This window comes from Oncorhynchus kisutch, linkage group LG19 (assembly GCF_002021735.2).
Source record: "Oncorhynchus kisutch isolate 150728-3 linkage group LG19, Okis_V2, whole genome shotgun sequence".
Lineage (NCBI taxonomy): Eukaryota > Metazoa > Chordata > Actinopteri > Salmoniformes > Salmonidae > Oncorhynchus > Oncorhynchus kisutch.
The window spans coordinates 28,016,775-28,030,228 of record NC_034192.2 but is presented as its reverse complement, the minus strand read 5'-3'; the positions used below and the strand labels follow the sequence as shown (position 1 = coordinate 28,030,228).

The following is a 13,454-nucleotide window of genomic DNA, read 5'->3' as shown; positions in this document are numbered from 1 at the left end:
AGAGAGAGAGAGGAGAGAGACGAGAAGATAGAGAGAGAGAGAGAGAGAGTATATGTAAGTATGTATCTATGATCACGACCCTCAGCGGGCTGTCTGTCCTCCTTCGGCCATGTGAACAGAGGACTCTGTCAGTCTCTGAGGAGTTAACTCCCTCTTTCCCCTCCTACCCTGGCGTTCATGTGGAAGTGACCCTGGGAACGGGGGTCCCTTGGGCCCTGGGGAGGAGGAGAGTGACGCAAAGGACAGGCCAGAGAGCCAGGGCCACCAAAGGGTCATGTGAAAAGGCTTCACGGTTTGTTGGTTTCCAAACCTTTTACTCCTTTCAAAATAAATCCAGCATTTCCTCTCCCTACATCTCTGTCTCCATCCCCATAACTCTCCCTTCCATCCCTCCTAATTTAAACTATCCATACCATCCATCCAATCATCCATCCATCCACTGATATGATGTGCTGCATTATTAATACAATCGAAGGACACTGACAAGACATGGGTTTAGACATGGTCCAAAATACCAAGAGAAACATACAAGAAATTATTAACCACACACCTAAAACTAAAAAGAGTAGAGGCCCAAATCTGAATGTGAAATGAAATTGTATCTTCAAGTTAAGATGTGAAGGAAGGTCTTGACAGCTGATGCCCTGATGATTCATGATGTATGATGACGTACATTTGTCAACTCATATGGACCTCAGGCCTTGCTGGTTTCCTCTGAATGGACACTGCCCTTGTACTAGATACATTTATGATCTCCGGACTCATAGCTGATCATTTCCAATCAACTCTCATAAGAAAAGCACCATTTTGCAAGAGAGAGAGAGATTTTTCATATTATTAAAGGTTGGTGTGTGTGCGTGGTTGGGCACGTGCATTCGCGTGCATGAGGTAGCCAACACTGACCCTGAGGCACCCAGCAGCTGGCTACATCTGCTGCCTCTTTGTTTGTTAGAAGGCTCTGCTGTTAGTGTCAGGAAGAGGAGAGGAGAAGAAGAGGCAGGGAAGGAACACGAGACAAAGACGGAAAGGGGGTGGGGGGGGGGGGGTGGGTGTGTGTTCACATTTCCCATGTCATACCCTGATGAAATATAACTTGAAGCAGCTAGAGCATTGTATTTATTTGTGCAAACATTGTGTAGAATGTCACAATGTTAATGACTATCATCCTTGTTTATTGAACTGCTTGGCTGCTTACGACACCTAAGTGCTGTGTGAATCTGTCATTCTGCTGTCTATTTGCGTAATGGTCTGAAAACCTAAACAACATGATGAAATGCTACGTTTAATCAGGATCTTTCACACAATGTATCAAAGTAAAAGGAGCAACAGAGGAAAACAACAGATAAATCTTGAACTAAATTTGAAATTTCTAAGCAAGCTGAGGTAATATGAAGCAGAAAACACATTATTTCTCGTTTCCATGGTGAGTTAGATTTAGGCTGTATAGCGAGCCACTTTGATGTAAAGCAATTGAGTTAAGCAACTGTCACAGCAGCAGAGAGGGACTGCCATTTGCTCACTCTCAGGTGATGGTACTTTATGACATCAGCCCTCAACCTTGACCTCTCTCTCTCTCTCAAGCTGACACATATTGAAATAGCAGAGGTGAAAAGTGATGACATGTTTCCATGACCCAAGCGAAAGGAAAACCGATACGGTAAATAATGCTTGTTAAGCCTGAAATGATTACAACAAAGAATTGCGGGACAAAGCTGATCAACCACCAAAATAGCACTGTCGCAGTAATCAGATGCAATCTATACGTATGTACACTGGCAGAATTTACACAAGATCAACCAAGAACAATATGTACAGAATATAGAAATGTCATCAATCATCGTTAGCAGTGCTTGTCTGTCTCCATTACATTCAGATGAGTTGCTGTGTCATTATATGCAAATGTGGGTGGGATGAGCTTAGAAAAGGTAGTCAATAAAGAAGCCTAACGCAATCCTGCCCCACACTAACTCAACAAACCATTGTCTTGCTGGCAGTGGCAGCAGCACCAAGGTTCCAAACCACTACTAGGAGTAACACTGGAGTGACACTGCTCTGTGTCCCAGTGAGAGCCGTCATCTCACCTCCAGCCCGCCCATCAGCTCAGTGTCACCCTGGCCTGCTGTCTGTCTCTCTACCGTCAATGACACACTGACACACCAGACATATCCCCGCCGCCCCAGACGTGCTTGGCAGACAAAGACACCCTGACCCCAGGTCAGCCAGACCTCAGCCTCCAGCACAGACAGGAGAAGATGACGGATGACAATGCACTCTTTATTAGTCACCACCAACCTTGTACTCTGTCGACCGACTGCCTGCCCACCACAACAAGTCTACCTACGAGCAAATATTAGGGTTTAAAGTGACCATACTGTATGTTACATTACAGTTCACAGATGCCTGGTATAATTTCCACTTTGGGTGAGTGGAATGACGAGTGTGAAATCTCTAGCGATGTATGTAAGGGTGTGAAGCTGAGGCATACATACCTGTGTGCTGCTATCTCTGTGGCCTTGGTCCTCGGTGGCTCCTGTGTTGCTGTCTGTGCTGGCCTCGGCCCCGCGTCTGGCTGCCGGCTGGCTGGGATGATGCTGAGTGGTGAGGTCTGGGTAGGGGGTGGGCAGTGGTCATGTGGGGTGGGGTGGGGTGAGGTGGGGGGGCTCCTCAACACTGCTACCATGACCGCTCTCTGTATGAGCCCTAATGTCTGAAGGGGGTTCCCGGTGCAAAGCTCCCTTTTGAAGCACAGCTGGCTTAGGAAGCAAAGTCTTTTCTTTTACCTTATATGAGCCGAGGGGCCGGCCCAACGCGAGAGCGGCATGTGAGGGAAAGCCCCCCCGAGCTCTGTGATTGGCCAGCAATGAGGGCCCCCGTGACCTCAGCCTGTGACCTGCAGCGTCTGAGGAGGAGAATCTCTGGGGGAGGGAGGGGTCAGGGTGGAGGGGGGGCTGGGCCTGTCTCCCTTGCAAAGGAAGCCGCATTATACCATTTTCATATTTCTTCTAAATTTGGAGTTTTCTGCCCGTGCTGGAGGCTTGGCCGCCCACTCCAGAGTTCCATGTGGAAACCATTAAGGAGGAGAGAGGGCTCCTTGCCATTCCTGCCTGCTCTAGCCGGGCTGGGCCTGGGAACATGGGGCCTCAGACACAGTTATTTGGAATAATTATCTTCCTCTCAGAAAGGGCTCACTGCCCCATATGGGAAAGCATTCACTGAATGCAAGCTGGGAATCCTATACTGAAAGGTCACGGAAAAAAGAGGAGGGAATACGAAAGAACAGAGGGGAAATACGTTTTGTTTGCTTTTATAAGAGGGAAGTGGGAGAAGAGTGCGGATGGAGATAGTGAATTTCTCAGAGATCAGACTACACTCTTACCTAGTGACTAATTCTCTCTCACACACTATCTACCCCCCCCCCACACACACACACACACACACATACACACACACAGAATAATGCTAAGCATCAGTGTAAGATTATTGTAAAGAGAACTCACTTGAGAAAGGCAGAGTTAGATGAAGACAATTTATAAAACCGACCCTATGTACTGAAAAATCCAGGCAGGGTTTGGCTCATGTCAAATGATGGTGGTGAGGTAAGGAGGACGTTACAGTTTATTTTTAAAATGTTTTATCTCTTTGGTACTATTTTTAAAGCTCTTAGTCCACAACTCCAAATTGGTAACACTTCAAAACGTTTCAGTGTGCATTCATTTTGATTGGTCGACATCGTTCACCACACACAACCATTGATCCAAAATATAAGTTTACTGTGAAATATAATGAGTACATTGGTTTAATTACCAAAACACAACATAATATCTTCTCAGTTTTAGTCATTTTAACAACCAGTTAATCCAATAACACAACATGTAAGATACATGTTTTAACATTTCCATTTCAATGTAGTATATGCTACAGTACTGTAAATTACAGTACATTACACTGGTTTCACATTAGGCAATGCACTTGCACTACCAGTTTTTTTCATTGATTTGACCTTTATTTCAACAGGGGGTCCCCGTTAAGACCAAGGTCTCTTTTACAAGGGAGCTCTGCATTTTATAATTTACACATTTGCTAGCACACAAGCAACAGTTCAAATACACATTTTTTTTTAAAAATACAATCATAAATAACATCAACATCTCTCAGCTACTAGGTCTTCAATCGATACCCCTTTAACCGTCAGAGCGGCACCAGAACGTCCCATTTCAATGAGATCTGCCGATTGTCCCAGAGGCGGGGCATCCCAAACTCAAAGCGGATCGATTGGCCCAATGTGGTGGAGATCCGAGGAACCTCGACGACGCGTTCTGTAAACTCATGTCTTTATGCTTCAACCGCGAAGGGAGGTATGTTGGAGGCCTGTGCAGTCGAGCTTCTAATTGACTTGAACGTGACATTTCCATCATTTCTATCCTGTGTGATGATAGGTGTGGTCATTGAAGAGATCTTTCAAGGTGTAATCAAATTAAAGAAATTAAAGTAACAATGTTTAGCGAGCACTAGATTGCATGAAGCCTGACGTGGCCATAGGTTCCCATCGAAATTGCAGTACATGTCCTCGTTGATCATGCAAAAACATTTTGGTATGGCAAATCCAAGCCTGACAGGTCTGGATTGAAATCATTGCATGCCTCATCCATGGCCTGAAGGTGGGTGGCACGCTCATGGGGATGGCAATCATACATTTTCCACCTGTATTGTAATTGTGTATTGTATTTTACGTATGTATTATAGTGGTCCTGTATGTGGCTAAGTTCATAAGAGCATGGCAGTAGCAACACCAGAGTTGTGGGTTCAATTCCCACTGGGGTCACACAACAAAATATGTCTGCTATGTAAATGGCATGTAGTACAATATTGCTGTCCAACGGCAACAAGTTGTTTACGCTATAGGGGATGCATTTCATTCTTGTTTTTGACTTTTTGGGTGATTTGCATATTGGTATTGTATTGTATACAAGCATTTGCACCTGGTGTCAAATCTGTGTACATGACCAACAAACATTGATTCGATTTTTTAAAAACAGACTGTGAAGTATGTGAAGTACACGTAAATTCATGTACATGTCATACTTTTTATACTTTTTGAGAATCTGTAGCAGACAAACCTGTTGACATGTAAAATCTATAGGTTTACCAAACATTTAAGTGATCATCTAAAAGAAAAGGAGGAAAATCATATCAAAAGTATTTTGAGCATTGCATTTTGAAATGATTTTCTATGAAAATGTATTGCAATATGAAAAATGTATTTCTAGATGAAACACTAAGTTTGGTGAAAAAGATTTTTGAAACCACTGCCTTTTTGACGATCTTTTCTAAGTTTTGTACTAAGAGTTGTTAAAATGTACAACATACTGGTGAAAATTGAACACTATGGGAGCTGCATGGGAGAGAGAGCAACAGGAAGTGTGACTGGCCAAGAGATCAGCTCATCAAGGTAATTGACTACAGAGAGTACAGCGCATATCCTGTGGCTGCTGAGAGAGAGAGAGAGACAGAGAGACAGAGGGAGAGACAGACAGAGAGAGAGACAGAGAGAGAGAGACAGAGAGAGAGAGACAGAGAGGGAGAGGGAGAGACAGAGAGAGAGAGACAGAGAGGGAGAGGGAGAGACAGAGAGAGAGAGAGGGAGAGACAGAGAGAGGGAGAGACAGACAGAGGGAGAGAGCAAGAGAGAGAGAGACAGACAGACAGACAGACAGACAGACAGACAGACAGACAGACAGACAGACAGACAGACAGACACACAGAGACACAGAGAGACAGAGATGCCAAAGCAGCTGGTGTTACTCCGATGTGAGTGGTGAGTGAGACTAGCAATCATCTTCTAACTTATGTCACTGTTTGTAGGGGAGGCCATGGTGAGGAGCTGTGGGTGCAAGTTAGGGACCTGCGAGTTACGCAAGCCCTCACCTCAGACTCCATCAGAATCCCCTTTATTCGCCAAGTTAATTTACACATACTCAGAATTGTACTTGGTGATATGGTTCCGCTAGTGATACACAACATTTAGAGACAGAATACAGACAGCTGAGTTTAAACAAAGTTGACACGTTATACACAACTAGGTCTAGTGAACATAGAGCTATAAGGGAATAAGCAAATATACAGTGGGTATACGGTTGATGTACAGTGGATGTACAAATTTACTGTATCAGTATGAATATATCTAAATGAAGGGAGATGAACAGAGTGCAAATGCAGTATAGTGCAGTTAGATTGTGTAGAATTCAGAGATTTTCTCAGCATAAACTGAGTGCATCGTCCTTTATTCAGTAGTGGAAAAAGTACCCATTTTCATACTTGATTAAAAGTAAGGATACCGTAATAGAAAATGACTCAAGTAAAAGTCACCCAATAAAATCCTACATGAGTAAAAGTCCAAAAGTATTTGGTTTTAAATATAGTTAAGTATCAAAAGTAAATATAAAAGTATGCATTATTTCAAATTCCTTATATCAAGCAAACCAGACGGCACGGTTTTCTTGTTTTTTAAATTTATGGATAGCCAGGGGCACACTCAAACACTCAGACATAATTGACCAACTAAGCATTTGTGTTTAGTGAGTCCGCCAGATCAATGCAGTAAGGATGACCAGGGATTTTCTCTTTAAGTGTGTGAATTAGACCATTTTCCTGTCCTGCTAAGCATTCAAAATGTAACGAGTACTTTTGGGTGTCAGGGAAATGTATGGAGTAGAAAGTACATTATTTTATTTAGGAATGTGGAGTAAAAGTAAAAAAAAAAAAGTAAAAGTTGTCTAAAAAACAAATAGTAAAGTACAGATACCCCCCAAAAACGACTTAAGTAGTACTTTCAAGTATTTTTACATATAGTTGAAGTCAGAAGTTTACATACACCTTAGCCAAATACATTTAAAGTCAGTTTCTCACAATTCCTGACATTTAATCCTAGTAAAAATTCCCTGTCTTAATTTTAAGAATGTGAAATGTCAGAATAATAGTAGAGAGAATGATTTATTTCAGCTTTTATTTCTTTCATCACATTCCCAGTGGGTCAGAAGTTTACATACACTCAATTAGTATTTGGTAGCATTGCCTTTAAATTGTTTAACTTGGGTCAAATGTTTTGGGTAGCCTTTCACAAGCTTCCCACAATAAGTTGGTTGAATTTTGGCCCATTCCTCCAGACAGAGCTGGTGTAACTGAGTCAGGTTTGTAGGCCTCCTTGTTCGCACACGCTTTTTCAGTTCTGCCCACACACTTTCTATGGGATTGAGGTCAGGGCTTTGTGATGGCCACTCCAATACCTTGATTTGGTTGTCCTTAAGCCATTTTGCCACAACTTTGGAAGTGTGCTTGGGGTCATTGTCCATTTGGAAGACCCATTTGCGACCAAGCTTTAACTTCCCGACTGATGTCTTGAGATGTTGCTTCAATATATCCACATCATTTTCCTACCTCATGATGCCATCTATTTTGTGAAGTGCACCAACCCTCCTGCAGCAAAGCACCCCCACAAAAATGATGCTGCCACCCCTGTGCTTCACGGTTGGGATGGTGTTCTTCGGCTTGCAAGGCTTCCCCTTTTTCCTCCAGTTGCAAACCGTTGTCTGGATTTTTTATGCCGGTTTTGGAGCAGTGGCTTCTTCCTTGTTGAGCGGCCTTTCAGGTTATATCGATATAGGACTCGTTTTACTGTGGATATAGATACTTTTGTGCCTGTTTCCTCCAGCATCTTCACAAGGTCCTTTGCTGTTGTTCTGGGATTGATTTGCACTTTTCGCACCAAAGTACGTTCATCTCTAGGAGACAGAACGCGTCTCCTTCCTGAGCGGTAGGACGGCTGCATGGTTCCATGGTGTTTATACTTGCGTACCATTGTTTGTACAGATGAACGTGGTAGCGTCGGGCATTTGGAAATTGCCCCCAAGGATGAACCAGACTTGTGGAGGTCTTGGCTGATTTATTTTGATTTTCCCATGATGTCAAGCAAAGAGGCACTGAGTTTGAAGGTAGGCCTTGAAATACATCCACAGGTACACCTCCAATTGACTCAAATGATGTCAATTAGCCTATCAAAAGCTTCTAAAGCCATGACATCATTTATTGGAATTTTCCAAGCTGTTTAAAGGCACTGTCAACTTAGTGTATGTAAACTTCTGACCCACTGGAATTGTGATACAGTGAATTAGAAGTTAAATAATCTGTCTGTAAACAATTGTTGGAAAAAATGAATGATGTCCTAACCGACTTGCCAAAACTATAGTTTGTTAACAAGACATTTGTGGAGTGGTTGAAAAATGAGTTTTAATGACTCCAACCTAAGTGTATGTAAACTTCAGACTTCAACTGTAAGTACTTTACACCACTGCCTTTAGTCTCTATGGACCAGATGGTTGCTGTGTTCAAAGCCACTCCACTCTTAGCAGCACTTCATGACAACTTCTTCAACTGATGTGTATACAAAATTGCATCCATACAGTAAATGTACACTAAATCCTACTTTCAGGAACATTTAGCTATACCTTCAACACTATCATATATTGTGGTGACCGGACATTCTGCTCAACAAGCCGAGTCAGCCGACATCTAAGTAGACTGATCAGTGTATAGAAGAACTGGGGCACAAAGCCATGACCTTGTTGCTCACACCCTGCCAGATAAATGTTCCTCCTGGGCGCCTACAGCTTGTGGGGGTCAAATTAACAGAATAGATAGCGATCTCGTGGGGGGTGAGGGGAGTGCCCCGCCATGTCTGTGAAATGTCACTCATTCTGGGTAAACCACTACGCACCCACCCCTCGACTCGCATCACCATTCTCCAGGCCCTCCAGAACCTGGGTGCTGCTGTCGCCTCCTGAGGTACTGCCTGGCTGGAAAAGACTACATTTAGACAGAGGGGGGACTGCCCTGGAGGGGAACAAACGGAAAACAGTAAAACAAATGAGGGAATGTTGGTTGGCACCCTGGCTGGGCGGGGGCGGACCCTTCATTAGGGTAGTGAAGTGCAGAGAGCTAGGGTCACCCCCGTGCCTGCTCCCTTCCAGAGAGGCCTTAAAAAGGCAATGTTTGGAGAAGATCCTCTGTTTACATCTGGAGAAACGGGGGCCATTAAAGACGGCAGCCAACCAGTGCCTCAAGACTTGGCAGCTCCAAACCCTAATAGCCCGGGCCGATATGGCCCTTTATTTCTTCTTGTAAATCGTATGCTTCATGTGTGTGCACTTTTTCCCCTCATATGGAGAGGACCAATGACTTATGGGCTTCCCCCTAAAGAATTGTATCTATGGTGTCTTGCCATATAGCGTAGTGATTTCTACCCCAAGAATAGACATTACTTTTATGCTAAAATATTATATTTTTCTTATACACATCCATCTTTCTCCAGAGGCCCAAATGTGTTTTTTTTTTTATGTCCTTTTAATTTATTTATTTTTAACTGAGCTAAGTTCAAAGAATTGATGGATATGATTAAGAGAACTTTGAGGAAATAGAGACCCAAATGAATTGTGATAAACAGCAAAAGGGGTGATACAGTAGCTGCTTTACTTAGACCTTGACACATTCTACAGCTTGTTAAGATTTGCAGCATACATATACAGAGATATACACTTTTACAGTTTATTAGGTACACCTATCTAGTACCGGGTCTGACCCCACTTCGCCTCCAGAACAGCCTGAATTATTTGGGGAAATGACACTTTGCTCAACTGGTATCAAGGGACCTAACGTGTGCCAGGAAAACATTCCCCACACCATTACACCACCGTGACCAGCAGGTACCATTGACACCAGGCAGGATGGGACGATGGACTGACTCATGACACAACAGGTACAGAGATACATAGGACCAGACAATGTTTTTCCACTCCTCAATTGTCCAGTGTTGGTGATTGAGAACCCAATGAAGCCTCTTCTTCTTGTTTTTAGCTGATAGGAGTGGAACCCGGTGTGGTCCTCTGATGCTATAGCCCATCCGTAACAAAGATCGACGAGTTTCGCATTCTGAGATGCCATTCTGCACACCACTGTTGTACTCCACCGTTATTTGCCTGTTTGTGGCCCGCTTGTTAGCTTGCACGATTCTTGTCATTCTCTTTCGACCTCTCATCAACTAGCTGCTTTCGGCCACAGGACTGAGACTGTTGGCACCGACAATCAGACCATGCTAAAAGTCGCTTAGGTCACTCGTTTTGCCCATACTAGCATTAAATCGAACAGTAACTAAATGCCTCAATGCCTGTCTGCCTGCTTTACATAGCAAGCCGAGGCCACGTGACTCACTGTCTGTAGGAGCGAACCATTTTTGTGAATGGGGTGGTGTACCTAATAAACTGGCGTATATGTGTATATATACTAAGTGTATATGAGTAGCACTGTAGACAAACATTCACCTTTATTCAAATAACCCACTGGGCACAGACGTCAATTCAACGTAAATTCCATGTTGGTTCAACGTATTTTCAATGTTCATTCAACAAGTGTGTGCCCAGTGGGAACCTGCGTCAAGAAACTTAGAAAATCTCTGCCTTTTGATCTCACTGTCCATTCAGTACCTCTAAAACTCAGGTTTGTGGTATTTTACCTTTCTCTCTCAAACTGTTATTTCACACCATTCAGGTATTTGTGTGAATTGGAGTCTGACAATTGGCATCCTGAATCCATCTTAATGGAATAGGGAGCAGAAGCACAGGATGAAACACAAGAAATACTATGTTTCTCAGTTTTCTGTATTTCATTTGAATCAAAACATTTGACCTTGAAGGGATATTTAGTAGCAGTGAGATGCTGGGTCATTAATAGGGCATTTTGTATAAGTCTAGGTCTAGGAGGCAGTGGCGGTTCTAGACCATTTTAACTGGGGGGGGGCTAAGCTGGGGCCAAGCTGGGGCCAGTTGTACTGTTAGAGGGGCCAGTTACATTAGACGTTATTGTTGTCATCGTCTTCTTCACTGCATTGCAGGCATTAGCAGGCAAAACACCATGTTCATAATCATCATCGTTGCCCCTGTCTAATAACGGATGTAAAAAAAATGAACGACAGGAAAAATTAGTTATGTAAAAATGATTTTATACTCCACATTTAGGGGGGCCACAAGGGGGTCCAAAATTGTTGTCACAGGGGCACTGCCCCCCCCCCCCCCCCCGAACCGCCACTGCTAGGAGGGTGCTTGTGTTGTTAATGACAGTGGTGTAGCACAGTTTCGCAGGGCCCCCCACAAGGTAGAGCAACCCCTCAAAAAAAGTAGTGTTTTGATTGTTTAACTCTAACATAAGATCAATGTGGTACTGATACTCCCTGTATATACAGTATATACTTTCTTGTGTATTTTATTTTATTCCTATTTTATTTGTAATACGATTTTTTAACTCTGCATAATCAGCTTTTCACTGTAAAGTCTACACCGGTTGTATTCGGTGCATGTAACAAATACATTTTGATTTGAGATGATTTAAATATGTAATACAAATCTCCAAACTTGTTGTTTTGTTTTCTAGCACTATTAATTCCTCCCGGGCTAATTTCTTTAGCATTTTGTAGTGTTTTTCTAGATTTAGAACATAAAACAACATTTATAAAGCAAACATTATTCCTTAGGTCTAGCACAGCAAATACTTCAATTGTTTAAGCATATGTTGCTGAACATAAATATTTTTTCAGTACATTGTAAAAATAAATTGGTCTTAAGGGGGTTAGCCATCAGCGACGGAGTTGACCAGCCACTGACAGAGTTGACAACAGATACTGAAAACAGACATATTTTTGACTCTAAAAATCTAAGTTCAGTACAAACATTTGTAAAATATGTCAAATGATTCATTTGAAAATCCCCAATAAAAACATATCCATCCGTTGACGTTGTATAAAAGTAATAGTTTTTGTTTTATGGAGATGATAAAAATCAAAATGTTCTTCTTCATTCAAGTGCAATACACAGTAGCAATTCTTTTTTCTTCTCAATTGCTTTATGAGTCTAAAATGTAATTAAATGTAACATATTGTATTTGAACCAAAATTCATATTCTATCAGGCAGATGAAGTAGACAGTTTATGGTTGTGATGGTGATTCCAACATTGTTTGTTTAAATCTATCAAAAGTAGATCACTTTACAGACCATGAATGGTCTTCTTACACTACATGTAAAGGGGTCCTTATGGTATAGCTGACCCTCCTCATTCCTGATTCATTTAGTATTTTAGACAAATCTGACAAAATTAACCAAATCTCCAAACATCTTTTAGGATCACAGTTTTGAGATAAATATTCTTTAATGTAACACTTTTTGGGAGAGTTTGAAATTGCAAACCTTTGCTCCGGACGAGGACATATCCAGGCACAGAGCTGACATGGAAATAATATTGAAAGTATTTAGAAATTTCCCCCAAAATATATATATTTTCTTTATAAAAATTACCCTAAAGTACATTTAAGCAAAAATATGTTAAAAGTATATTTTTGTCAAGTATAAAAAATAAGGTTTCCCTGCCGAACAAGGATTGTCCCGATGTTCAAGAATCCCTGAGCTAATTTCAGCTATTCTTCAGATTTTGCCATGACGCTGAAAGAAAATGTAGCAGTTTCAAAGGTAATTTCCTTTAATTAGTAAAAAAAAAATATTATGACGTGTTCATATGCTTTCTGGGGGGGCCGACCTCCGGGGGGACCCCAACCCTGCGGGGGTGTGTGCTACGGCAGTGGTAATACCCCTGGGCTTAAAGATTTCTTTTCCACATGCAACACAAATACATAAAACACACAAACCAATGGGAATTCCCACCAAGTCTGTCATTCACTCTATCAATGCATGTCACCAACCAACCCTCTCTAGACGTAATAACAGTATGCTGTTATTGGAAGGATTGAGTCATTTCAACAGAGAAGTGATCTTAAAAACACAAAGGGTTTGGGTAATGGGAGAAATACACTTGAATGACCTTGGTTACTATAGTATGGCTTGACAAGAGGCAGATTTGTGTCTCTACATTCAAATAAATATAGCTATATATCCTAATCCTCTACCTTTATGTCCTGAGCAGGGAGGTGAGCCAATGTGCTAAAGATATAACTTTGGCCTGTCATGCCAGAATAAGTTTCTACCACAACAGGATCCACTCCGCGCACCGTCTGCCTGCCTGGGGGAGGGATGACAGAAACCATACAGCCCAGGCAGCAGGATCTAGAAGCAACAGCAGATGGAGAGGAGAAAGGCACAGATCCTGTTTGGCTGACAGTCTGAACTCTGGATGTATGAGTGAGACAAGTAGTGGGAAGGTGGGTGGTTGTGAACTTAGTAACTATTCCTTACCCATTGCATTTATGGAACCAAACGGGTCCTTCAATTTGGGAGTCTTGAGTCTTCACTGCTGATGGAACAAAGAGATGGCAGGACTATATAAGGAAGTGGTTTTCAAAATCAACACTGACGGCCCTTGTTCATTTGCCTTTCTCTGAATTAGCTCTCTTACCAGCCTAGCG

At 42.3% G+C, this 13,454-nt stretch overlaps 1 long non-coding RNA gene across 1 annotated transcript in view; it reads right to left on the bottom strand.

Moving 5' to 3' along the window:
- The window catches only part of LOC109910027 (uncharacterized), a 7,697-nt gene extending 4,988 nt beyond the window's left edge, over positions 1-2,709 (bottom strand). The window contains exon 1 of the long non-coding RNA XR_004204318.1: positions 2,490-2,709. This is a non-coding gene — a long non-coding RNA (uncharacterized LOC109910027). The remainder of the gene's footprint in view (positions 1-2,489) is intronic.
- Between the last annotated feature and the right edge of the window lie 10,745 nt (positions 2,710-13,454).